This window comes from Lissotriton vulgaris, unplaced genomic scaffold, assembly GCF_964263255.1.
Source record: "Lissotriton vulgaris unplaced genomic scaffold, aLisVul1.2 SCAFFOLD_1016, whole genome shotgun sequence".
In the NCBI taxonomy this organism is placed as follows: domain Eukaryota; kingdom Metazoa; phylum Chordata; class Amphibia; order Caudata; family Salamandridae; genus Lissotriton; species Lissotriton vulgaris.
This window is the reverse complement of record NW_028243438.1, coordinates 639,184-652,174: the sequence shown is the minus strand read 5'-3', so window position 1 is coordinate 652,174 and position 12,991 is coordinate 639,184. Positions and strand designations below refer to the sequence as shown.

The 12,991-nt window shown below is 40.3% G+C and overlaps 1 protein-coding gene and 1 long non-coding RNA gene across 3 annotated transcripts in view; one reads left to right on the top strand and one right to left on the bottom strand.

The window, feature by feature from the left end:
* LOC147668347 (uncharacterized) overlaps positions 1–1,555 on the bottom strand; it is a 76,241-nt gene extending 74,686 nt beyond the window's left edge. The window contains exons 1-2 of the long non-coding RNA XR_015304125.1: positions 1,405–1,555; positions 1,156–1,314 (exon numbers count right to left, since the gene is read on the bottom strand). This is a non-coding gene — a long non-coding RNA (uncharacterized LOC147668347). The remainder of the gene's footprint in view (positions 1–1,155; positions 1,315–1,404) is intronic.
* LOC147668346 (sialate O-acetylesterase-like) overlaps positions 1–12,991 on the top strand; it is a 615,033-nt gene that overhangs the window by 97,798 nt on the left and 504,244 nt on the right. The gene's annotated exons all lie outside the window — the stretch shown is intronic.

The following is a 12,991-nucleotide window of genomic DNA, read 5'->3' as shown; positions in this document are numbered from 1 at the left end:
TAATAATGCATCAACGCATTTCGGTTATGGCATTAAATTATTCCAAGCCAAAAACCTTCCTCAGGATTAAAACTAATAACATCCCATTATAAACAAAGTATCTGAAATAAAAAATACACAATATAAAAAATACATCACATGACTGTATTACAAATTATCAATATATATATATATACAATTTTCATATTTAACAATTCTGCCTCTAAATACACAGTTAAACTTCTACATACACTACTCATTCATAACATTCAGCTGTGGTCTAAACAAATGTTACATAAAATATATATTCAGTGCAAATTGTTGTCACTGACACGCCCATAACCACTTCATGTTGAGGAGCATCTCAAGAATAGAATGACAGATTTCTATGGCTAACCAATTCATATTCGATAATGTATAGCCCACATCCGCCAGCTAATATCTAGGGACATAATAAATTCGAAAGAATGCGTAAATGCTAAGTGAACCATTACTAAGTTCACATAAAGGCACGTATTGTATCGACCTTTTAGGATGAAAAGAATGGGCAGTTTCAGGTAAAAACTCCATTGTTATATTTGCCATTGTTGGATTTATACAAAGGTGTATAGTATATTTACCTTTTAAAACCAAGAATGGATTGAATCCGCAGTGCTGCTATAAGTCAGCTTTTTTCAGCTAATACTTACAAAGGTGAGCCATAATTAATAATGCTGTGAGTAATTAATATTGAACATCACATGGGCTGAAACAACAACCTCACTATCAAATTGTGAGCATGTAGCCAAAATTATTAGACCACTAATTCCCTACATTAAAACTGCATTCTCTATTGTATTCGTAAATTGCAAGTTTACACATCTGTAGTCACTTAAGAAAATAGTCCATGCTTGCTATAAGAAGCGCTGGGACGCCCCTGGGTAGCCAACACACTTTACAAATCTTCATTCCATTCCAAGTCCAACCGGAGCTGCTATTGACGATGCACTCATAGTACTTCATGTTAATACTTATGGGTGCAATAGCCGCCTAACTTTCAGTATATGTGCATGAGGGTCATTGGATAAATACTTTCATTTTTAAAGGTACTAGGACTTATTACATATCGATTTCAAATCACGCATCTATTAGTACATTTAATAATCGACAAAACAAGGCATACTATATTGTATTTACCTCCCAGGTCGCTGAGTTTGTGTGTAGAAATACACTGCACCTCGCGTTCACTTCATGTAAATATACACTGCACCTTGCCTTCACTGTTAATTTTCTGCGCCGTTACTATAGAGACAGGGATATTCCTTCTGTTCTCAAGGCAGCCAGACCGCCTGCAGTCTACAGACAGTTAAAGAGAAACGCGGGGTCATATATGCATGCAACTATATTCTTGCCGATAAACCAATAGCCATTGGGATAACTCCGTACCTGCTGATATGATCTCCGAACAGTAACGTGGGGTCCTGCGTCCTCAACACCGCGCTGTGTACGAGCTAATGGGGAATCGTGTTTATATCCAAAAAGTGCGCGAGTTAATCTTACGCGATGTTTTCCAACTGGACATAATCATTTCCGGGTCAAAAAAATACTTCCGGTTTAAAATCCAACATACGCAAAAGTGCACTAAAGGACGGACTTGTATACCGTCATCAGCCGATACAATAAGAAACTGACTTAGTATTATGGAGATATATTCTATCATTAGAACAACCATTTCTAAATTCAATGCAATTTTCACTGAGTACACAAATTATATTTATGCGAGATATTGATTAACCTAATTTTCAGAGGACTCTAAAAGACAAAACTGTCCTATTTAAAGAAAAGTTTTCCTATTTGCCTGTATTTACGAAGTATATTAATCGTTATATTTATATGGTGTAAATTTGTCACGAGACCTCTTTAAAGATGGCGACTGATTTCAAAGGAGCAGCCCTGTGCATTACTAGCGCGATTGCTATAACCAATAGCACTCTACACTGACATGATAAGTATGTCAAAATATAGCGAAATCTTAATGCTCCCAAACTAACAAACCTTTGTACATTTCAGAGACAAATAATTTTACAACTAGGAGCTCAAACAACGTTTCAGTTTAGATCATACATGCCAACATTTCAGAAGAGCAAAGAGGGAGATTAAAAAAAAAAATCGGGGGAAAGGGGCCTTGAATCGGATTACTGGCATGTACGGGCTTTTGAAGTGTGCTGCTTCAGGATTTGACATTTGAAACACAAATGCACGTTTTTCCATACCTTTCAGAACCAAGGAGCGCAATGGCAGGCAGAGAGAGGGTGATGCAAGTGTTGTGCACTGGCCTGGCAGGTTGCTGGCAGTGCATGCTCCCCCACCCCACCCCAGCCCCGTGGCTAAAACAGCTTCCTGTGCACACACACAGCCCTCCCCCTCCCCACCCATACTTCACAGGTCTTTAAAAGACCATTCCCTCGTTAATGATGCTTTGTTGGTTTTCCACCCCTTCTAGAGCCCCTGCATGGGCACTCTGACTATTGCTGGAAGAATTGGCACTTTACACAATACCAAGCCCTGTCAGCTGAAACCCCGAGGAATCGGGTTTTTGCTTGCAGGAATCGGGAGGCGGGAGACTAGCTTTGAAATCGGTAGTCTCACGCCTGAATCGGGAGGGTTGGCATGTCTGGTTTAGATGATGATCCTATTTAACATGCCAATATGTTTCTAAACCAACAATACATGCAGTATGGAATCAACATGTTATTAATTACAGTAAACATATATCAATTGCTCTATACATTTACTTAAGATACTCTATCTGAGAAATGCATTGTCGTAACACTCATAGTGATTTCCTATCTCTAATAACGTCCTGTTTTACATGCTAATATCTATTTATATTAACAGTAATAACATCACAATATTGATTCCAGTATTTAGATCAGAATAGCATAGATGTAAAACATTTCATTGCATGAGCACTCGGCATTTCATTATACAGATCTCCATATTTATGCATTCATTACTAAGGACCATAGGTAGTTAGAAATTCAGGTAGGTCTAATTAGACGCTCCCATTCCTCTTTAGAATTCAGACCTTTTCTGACTGTATGGAGGAACGAAATATACCATTGTTAACGTGCTTTTCGTTTTAATGGCATATTTCCCCCTCTTTCGCCAATAACAATTTTCTCGAGGATAAACCATGTAAAATCATTTTCACCATAGCCCAACTCGATAAAATGTTCAACTAGGGGTGCGGTTATTTTTCTAGTTTTTACTGCTGACCTGTGTTCCTGACGTCTGGTCCTAGCTTGTCTGCCAGTCTCTCCAACATAGCCCAGGCCACAAGGGCATTGCAATAAATATACTATATTTTTGCTCCTGCAATTCGTGAAACTCTCAGATTTCAACACATGATTATTAAAATTAATTTCCTTTGCCTGTATACATTGAGGGCAAACATTACATGTCCCACACTTGTAGTTTCCTAATGCTACAGTATTATCTAGGGTTCTTTGACAGGGGTGCGATTCTTCTCTGTATGTATGCACTAAGAGATCTCGCAGGTTTTTATTCTTTTTGAAGGCGAACAACGGTTTCTCAAGTTTGGTAGATTCATCGTGGTTGAGAATGTGCCAGTTCTTGTTAACCGCATTTTTAATTTGGTTACTGAGGTTGGAAAACTGGCTTACAAATACCACCTTCTTAAGGGGTTCTCTCTCTTTTTCTTTTTTACCTTTAACTAGTACATCGCGATCATAAAATCTGGCCCTTTTCATGGAATGTGTAAGGAGTTTTTTCGGATAGCCCCTATCTTTAAATTTTCTTTTCAGGATTTCGGAATGTCTGTAAAAATCTTCCAACTCAGAACAATTCCGTCTAAGTCGTAAAAACTGACTGAAGGGAATATTTTCCCTTTGGGACTTTGGGGTGAAAACTCGAGAAGTGTAGAAGGGTATTCTTTGCTGAAGGTTTAGTGAACAATTCAACCTCCAAGAAACCCCCTACATCCTTTATGGTGATATACAAGAAATCTTCCCTGGATGTACTGTAAGAAGATGTAAATCTTAAGTTGGAATCACCAAGGTTCAGCCAGCTGAGAAATTCTTCCAATAAATCAGTAGAACCTTCCCAGACAAAGAAAATATCATCAATGTAGCAGTACCAGCCCGCTACATTTTCAAAGAAAGGTGCTAGCTCATTATAAATATGTTTTGACTCAAAGGCTCCTACATAGAGGCATGCCAGACTAGGGGCACATGTAGCCCCCATGCTGGTCCCTTTTAGTTGTTTAAAGAAATCCTCCTTGAACAAAAAAATATTGTTCATAAGGATGAGTCCTATGTACTTCACAATAAACTCCCTATTTGCTCCTCCAAGATCTTGAGATTCTAGAAGGTTATCAATCACTCTCACCGTATCTAACTGGGGAATATTAGTGTAAAGAGACTCAATGTCTAGAGTCACCAGACACTGAGTCTCTCCGCAAAACTCCCTACCCTCAATAAGAGATATCATGTGGGCTGAGTCCCTAACATAGGACTTAAGGTCACAGACCATTGGTCTTAAAAAATGGTTGACATATTTGCTAATAGGTCCAAGGAGAGAATCTATGCTACTCACTATCGGTCTCATTGGGGGGTCGGATTGATCTTTATGGACCTTTGGAAGGCCATATATAGCTGGAATCCTAGGGTCAGTATTATTTAGAAATCTAAATTCATCCTCACAAATCTAATTGTTCTCTTTTGCTTCATTAAGAAGTGCTATGCAGTCCTTAGATATTTTAGAGACACTGCTAGCTTGGACTCTTATATAATTTTCCTTTACATCAAGAAGTTTGTACATCCTTCTGTCATAGTCGTTAGTATTAAAAATAACAATGCCTCCTCCCTTATCCGCCGGTTTAATGGTAAGGGATTTGTCATCCTTCAAAGAGTTTAGGGCAGATCTCTCTTGCATTCTGATGTTATGGGCCTTTGGTTTTTTAGCTTTACATGCTATTTTATGGATGTCACTCTCTACTGCAGTCTCAATCGCTTCTATGTTTTTGTTAACCATAGACAGCGTCGGGGTGAATGATGACTTGGGTTTGAGGCCTGAAATATTTACCCGTTCTCTTGGTTCCCTGTCTTCAAAGAATCTTCTCAGCCTAACTTTCCTAAAGAAGGAGCGCATATCTTTTTCTAGCTGAACTTGGTCTACATGGGTACATGGGACAAAGCCAAGGCCCTTACTAAGAACACTCATTTCTGTTTCATTGAGTGTCTTGTTAGATAAATTAATTACAGTTTTTCGGCCGGTCTCCAATAGTGTTTGCTCCTTGTACTCATGTATTCCTGTTGTTGAGGAGGGCCCAGGTTGTATTGTCCCCTCCCCGAATTCCCATTGCAACACTGGCCAACACGTTACTGTTTGGAGATCATATCAGCAGGTACGGAGTTATCCCAATGGTTATTGGTTTATCGGCAAGAATATAGTTGCAAGCCTATCTGACCCCGCGTTTCTCTTTAACTGTCTGTAGACTGCGGGAGGTCTGGCTGCCTTGAGAACAGAAGGAATATCTCTGTCTCTATAGTAACGTCGCAGAAAATTAACAGTGAAGGCAAGGTGCAGTGTATATTTACATGCAGTGAACGCGAGGTGCGGTGTATTTCTACACACAAACTCAGCGACCTGGGAGGTAAATACAATATAGTATGCCTTGTTTTGTCGATTATTAAATGTACCATTAGATGGGTGATTTGAAATTAATATGTAATAAGTCCTAGTACCTTTAAAAATGAAAGTATTTATCCAACGACCCTCATGCACATATACTGAAAGTTAGGCGGCTATTGCACACATAAGTATTAACATGAAGGACTATGAGTGCATCGTCAATAGCAGCTCCGGTTGAACTTATCGCTATTCTTATAGCAAGCATGGACTATTTTCTTAAGTGACTACAGATGTGTAAACTTGCAATTAATGAATACAATAGAGAATGCAGTTTTAATGTAGGGAATTAGTGGTCTAATAAATTTGGCTACATGCTCACAATTTGATAGTGAGGTTGTTGTTTGAGCCCATGTGATGTTCAATATTAATTACTCACAGCATTATTAATTATGGCTCACCTTTGTAGGTATTAGCTGAAAACAGCTGACTTATAGCAGCACTGCGGATTCAATCCATTCTTGGTTTTAAAAGGTAAATATACTATACACCTTTGTATGAATCCAGCAATGGCAAATATAACAATGGAGTTTTTACCTGAAACTGCCCATTCTTTTCATCCTAAAAGGTCGATACAATACGTGCCTTTATGTGAACTTAGTAATTGTTCACTTAGCATTTACGCTTTCTTTCGAATTTATTATGTCCCTAGACATTAGCTGGCGGATGTGGGCTATACATTATCGAATATGAATTGGTTAGCCATAGAAATCTGTCATTCTATTCTTGAGATGCTCCGCAACATAAAGTGGTTATGGGCGTGTCCGTGACAACAATTTGCACTGAATATATATTTTATGTAACATTTGTTTAGACCACAGCTAAATGTTATGCATGAGTAGTGTATGTAGAATTTTAACTGTGTATTTAGAGGCAGAGTTGTTAAATATGAAAATTGAATATATATATTGATAATTTTTAATACAGTCATGTGATGTATTTTTTATATTGTGTATTTTTTATTTCTGAAACTTTATTTATAATGGGATATTATTAGTTTTAATCCTGAGGAAGGTTTTTGGCTTGGAATAATTTTAAGCCATAACCGAAACGCGTTGATGCATTATTAAGTGGAGATATACTGAGTAATTGAACAAAGAAACTCCTTTGATTGTGAGTCTTAAACATACAACCTGGAGTAGGATTCAACTATCCTGAAAACCTGTGTATTTTCCTCTTTGTAATTGGAATTATTTTCCTTGTGTATTGTCCCATTCTGTTTATATATTTATTTATGATGTCACATAATGATTTTTACATTGTTTTTAATCTACCAAAATAAAATGTACATTTTTTTGTATGACTGTATCATGTTTATCATTTTCTGCTTCTAGTTTGTGGTATTGAACCCATTTGTATGCATGCACATTTGGTTCCGAATTGTGGTCAGCCTATAAGTTCACCCAAAGGGGAAACTTTATTGACAGTCTGAGCCAGTAGAAGTCCAGCAGCGTCCGGGCTACCAATCTCCGGATGCAGCGGGTCCAGCGGAATCTGGTATACGGTTCCTGTGAATACTTTAAGAATCTGGTAAACTACTGTGGCTGCTGTTGCTCTGTTGAGAAGAGTTCTCACAGAGGTCTTGTTCAGAAGAAGAGTTCTGAGTATTGGTGGCATTTTTAGTGGAAACCCTGCAACTTTCTTCTTTTTAAATTGTGATTTTTGTTGTGGGATATTCTCTTCCTTTTTTATAAAGACATCAGAGGAGCGTTGTGAGTCCGTCTTCAGTTTCACATACTCCTTTTGTTTGCAATCGCCTCAACCCCTTCTCTCTGACCTCTTGTCTGTAGAATCCTGCAAGGAATGAGGGATATGTGTCAGAAAACTGATACCAATCCAGTCCATGTTTTAGTTCTACTCTTTTCTGTATTTTTATCCCAACAATTTTTAGAAGACTCAGTTGTCTGCTTGGCAGTATAGACTTCTGGCTTGCCTTTAATGTGTGGCATTATGTCTGGTTCCCAAACTATCTCGGCTAATAGACGTTTAGGTTTCAGAGATTTTTTAGGTAGCTCACATTCCTGATCCACAGTGGGAACTAAAGCAAACCTTTGGAGTATCACCAGAGAAGCTACCGCCCTACGAATTTTACTTAAAATAATTGAGGACACTGTGGCAAAGTTGCCAATGAGTTTCATCCCCAAATGTAGGGCAGGAGCTGCTTATGTTCTCTTTGAATCTGTTTCAGCACTTCAGGCAAAACTGAAATTGAAGGAGTGCCCGGGACCAGGGTTCGATTCCCGGCGCGGCAGGTTTCCGGGCCAGGGTCAGCGGACTCGATAATTCTCTCGCCTCGGTGCCCACTCTGATCAGCGTTCACACTCGGCAACTCTGGGCATTAGCTTGCATCATCTTCACTAACGGCCCCACCAGACCGCCGGGGATGCCTGGTCTCACCCTGGAGATACCCATTAAGGGACCATCTCTCAGGGAAGCCAGGAAGGGTTTTGCAGCGGTCGAAGCGCCTTGGGACCCTCCGGGTAAGTAGTGCGCTATATAAATGCCTATACATTTACATTTACATTTACAGTACCATGAGTAATGGTGTAGAGGGAAGCAAATACAGTGCCCCACGTATTATTCTCTTCAACTGAGGGAACCATATCAAGTGTAAAACACATAGCGGGGATTCTAAATTCACCTTGAGGTCCAGTATGGGGAAAAACTGCCTCAAGCTGATTTGTTTTTTGTGCAATCCAAAATGTGATTTCATTTTGTTTGGCTAGGATCTAACCCATAATAACATTAATGGTGATTGGATTAATTGCAGACGCAGCTAACTGTGCCTGTCCAGCTTAAGGAGCCCTTGCCGGGGCAGTAGTTAATGTACTGTATCAGATGTTGATGCAGTCTAATCAAATGGTTCAAGAGAGAAAGCGTTGCACTCTGTTAAGGAATTTGAATGCTTAAAAGGCGTTTAGCCTGCAAAGACTGGCCAGGTTACCCCTCATTACTGAGAGAGCCCAGTCTTGCATTTTGAAGTGTATGTGGGAGTGCGCCTTGGAACCTGTTTGGATGTTCCTGGTAAATTAATGGTACTTCTAAATACTCATAAAGTCTATATGCTGCTGATACAGCAGCCTAATCATATGTATGAAATCTTCATGAATTTGCATCAACTGCAGGAAGTGTAATCCAGGAATACAGATTTTAGAATTTAAATGCTTTGTGAGCCTCAACCACAAAGGTAACCTCTCCACCGTCATTGGCGAGCCTATATCTAGTTAAATGTTTAGGTACTGCTTGTTCGCAATTTAAAAACTGCTTGAACTGCAATGTTAATGAATGGAATTCAAAGAAAGGAAAGATTATAGGGGCCTGTCCTTTTGAAAGACCTAGCTTGGTCAACCTGCAGGTGCTTCCTATTTAACTGAGGAAGATAAATCCTTATCACCACAGACGTCTCCATATAAAGGCAATAAAGGGGCTTTGGGTACTTTGAGGAAACTGCTCACGAGACCCATTAAATAAGTACCAAGCCTAGAATGTTGGTGGTGCCATGTTATAATGTTCCTACAAATTTAGTAGGGTTATGTATTGGGTCAACAAAACCTCACAATATAAAGACTAAGGCTACTGATATCATCAGTAAATGTTGGTTGGGCTAGCTCACAGTACTGCATCTAAACTCCTACCTCCAGACTTGTAGATGCTGTCGGTAACCTCAAACATGACGATTCTTATTCACAAAGTATTCAATGAAACCGATCTAACCCTTTGGTTTGTCACTTTCGCATGCCCAAAGTTATACAAAGAAAGGAGGCAATAATATATTTTCAAATGTTTATTGAAATGATCTAATCTTTGTAAGTAAAACATGAACTGCTATTATTAAACAGATGAGACACATCGTAGTTATAACCAATATTAGAATCGTGAAAAATGCAAACAATTCAGTCATGTTTATTTTTCCTAAAGTTACTTCTATCTATCAATAATACTCCTACTCTGACAAGAGCATGATGGAAGTATCCTTCTGCCAGACCCAGTTGGAATGATCTATCCCCAGTGTCTACCAAAAATAAATGCGTGTATACCACATTCTCGGGTTAGTGAAAAAACGTGGTCAAACCACCATCTCAAAAAGATACTACTTTAAAAGGGAAACTAAAATGGAGACAACATATAATTGCTGTATCCAATCCTTTGCTGAAGGCTAGTGTCAGTTTTTAGCGGGCATTCTAGACTCAGATGACACTCTTAGGTCAAAGCTACTCTTCCAGGCTTCAGTGGGAGGCTGGGAGACATGTTGTACCTTGAGATAGCACAATCAGTGCTTTAACACTGGGTGGACACACTAACTTATATGCCCTTGGTATAATTTACTATGGATTTATAAGTAAGTCAGCTTGGTCCAATTGTGGGTAGCTAATTCAATATACATTTTGTAATGGGTTAGAACGCTGGCACTGAGGTCTGGTTAGTAGGCCACTGTGCACTCTAAGAGTTGAAAACCGGCAGCATCATTACAAAACTTTGAGGTTGATCATGGAAAAAGAGGCATTGCCTTACATGCCCTCCCTCAAGACAAAAGGTGTAAAGCAACTAACCCTTATCCTGGTAGTTCTGTCATCTAAGTGGACGATCCTGGAAAGGCCATCTGCATTGGCATGGTCAGTCCCAGGACTGTGTTCCACTGTAAAGTCCGCACACCGTAAGGAAATGGACCACCTCAACAGTTTGGGGTTTTCTCCTCTGATCCACATCAACCGCCTGAGAGGTCTGAGATTATTTGGAACACTGAAGTGGTGCAAAAAGTTCACCATGGTTTAAACACATTGCAGATTGGTGCAAGGTATTGGGTATGAAGGACCTGTGTGAACATCCAGATAGGGCTACATGAGATGATTTCCTTAGATTAAAAGCCAGATATTGGGAGGTGATGGCCGTTAACTATGCTAATAATTTGACCAATGGTCAGTCAACCTCTATATTTTTATTTTTAAAGTCATGTCCACAATTTGAACCCTTTCTGGATCGAATCTTTCCCCCCCCCTTGCAAGAAGCCTATATGTGAGATTCAGATATAGCAATCTGCTGCTAAAATTTCCTAGTAAGGAGGCGTCTGGCCTAGTATTGGATTTATGTCCTTCCTGCACTACTGTCAGAGAAACTGAAGAACATATCTTGTTTTTTTGCCCTAGATACCAGCAAATACGCAGAAGGTGGATAAAACCAATCTGCCTTAATCTAGGAGTTAGGCAGTATCAGATTTCGTACAGAATTTTAAAATCAGACGTATCTGAAGCGATAGTTTTTTTTCTGTCAGCCGCTTTTTATTTGCCTTCTGGATAATCCGACAGAAATTATTATTATAGACTGCATCGTATTATTAATCGTTCTGCAAAATATGTACCTATGCATTGTACATTTTAGGAACGTTCCCCTAATTTCTTCAGGAAGCATGTCCCTTAGCCGTTTCTTAATGTATCTTGATGTTTGTTCGGCTTGCCATCTTTTTAGCGTTCTTTTTAATAAGCCACTTGATAATGTATCAGTTTTTATATTTTTCAACTGTAATTTGACAATGTTTTATCCTTTGTGTACTTTGATGGTTTTGTACAAACAAACAGAATAAAGTTTGATCATGATGAGTCAGAAATAGGTAGAGTCTCAGCTTATTCAGGGACCAAACCAAAGCAAAAGCTTCTCTCTCAGTGGCACTCCAACAATTCTCTTTGGGGAGGAGTCGCATACTGATAAAGGCTACTAGTTGATCCTAACCCTGGTCATTCAGCTGCGACAACACTACCCCATTCCCATATTGTGAAGCATAAATTTGGGCAACAAACTCATTGCTAAAAGCAGGAGCCTTGCTGTCCAAAGTGTCACCTGAGTGATACCACTCTCTTGAAGTTCCACTGCCCGCTCATTGCTCGGGTGGATGCTAACCTCTCTTTTGGACAGTTACCTGGCCAACAGAGTGTTTTTCAGTCCAGTTCAAAATTTCAGGGCACAAACGCCTTAGACTTTAATGGAATGGTCCTGATGCTGAAGATAGAGGAGGAAAAGATGCTCCGGTTATAGTTCAGTCGTTGGGGTGCCTTTCTGGTGATTCCTCAGTCCACAGGTTGTGTGGGGCAACTTTGGCCACAGAAGTCAGGGTCCCTCTTTGAGACCCTGGAAGGCCAGCTGCGGCTGTGCTACTGGTCTCTGTACACTGCGGTTGGTGTGAAGTTCTTTAGTGAAGGCTAGTGTCCCTCTTGGGTGACCAGTCTAGACTTTGATGATACTTCTGGGTCCAGCGAACTTGGGTGCAACTTTTGGCTGCTGAGGATCAGTCTCTTGGGGCGCCCAGGGGTAGTCAGCGGCAATTCCTACAAAGTGGCTACCAACATGCCAGATTGGGTTTCTTCAGCTTTAATGTCACTGGTGCTGTTCTCGAGGGGCAACCAGCTGACACTTGGAGTCAACGCTTCAGTCTGGGGCTGGTGAACTACTTTTCTCTGATCCAGGAGCCACAGGCATAGTCCTAACTTTGCTAGCACATAAGGGCAGCAGGTGCAGTCCAGGAGAGGGTGCAGCCTCTCTTTGTGCAGTCCAGGGGCAGCAGGGCAGACCCTCTCAGTCCTTGTTCCGATTCCGGCATGATCTGAGAATCAGGGTGCCATATTTAACACAGAAAAAAGCCATGAGGGGAGAATATGATCACTAGCCAATGAGCTACCTGGTCCCTTCCCTCTTGGTGACAATGTTTTAGCAATGTGTGGCATCTGGCAAGGTGAAGATGTCTGAAACTCTCCTCGACTGTGAGGAGCTTAGTACCCCACCCTACAGGTGTGGCTAAATGAGGGCTCAACATCCACAGGAAAACCGGTTTGGGCACTGGTCTTTCCACTCTGGCCCTGTCTACCTCAATAAAGGGCAGCCCCTCAGGAGTGTTATGACATTTGCCCAGCAAAGGCTTCTTCTACCTTGAAGCTCACCTTTTGGGCTAACACAGCAAGGATGTGAAGTGACACTTCGTCATTCAGCTGGCTTCTGTTATTCTTGAGCCTGGGAGCCATTCTCATATCTAACCAAGCCGAGCAGAATGCAGTCTGTGAGCTAGTGCCAGGGTGAGGCTACTGGGCCAGCTGGGTCACAGTGTAACAACTTTCTAAAAGTTACTTTACTTTAATAGTGACATTAAATGTGACCTGGGTATCGGGTCAAATGTAATTTCCCATTTAATTTGATACCTTACAATACCTAGTTAAGTAGTCTGCCTGCCAAACTCCAAAGCTTCCAAAACTAGATGGAAAACGCCAGAGATAGCTAGTAGAATTATTCAAGAAAGCAAAAGATTTCAAAGCTGGGGAATAACTTTAAAACCAGTGCC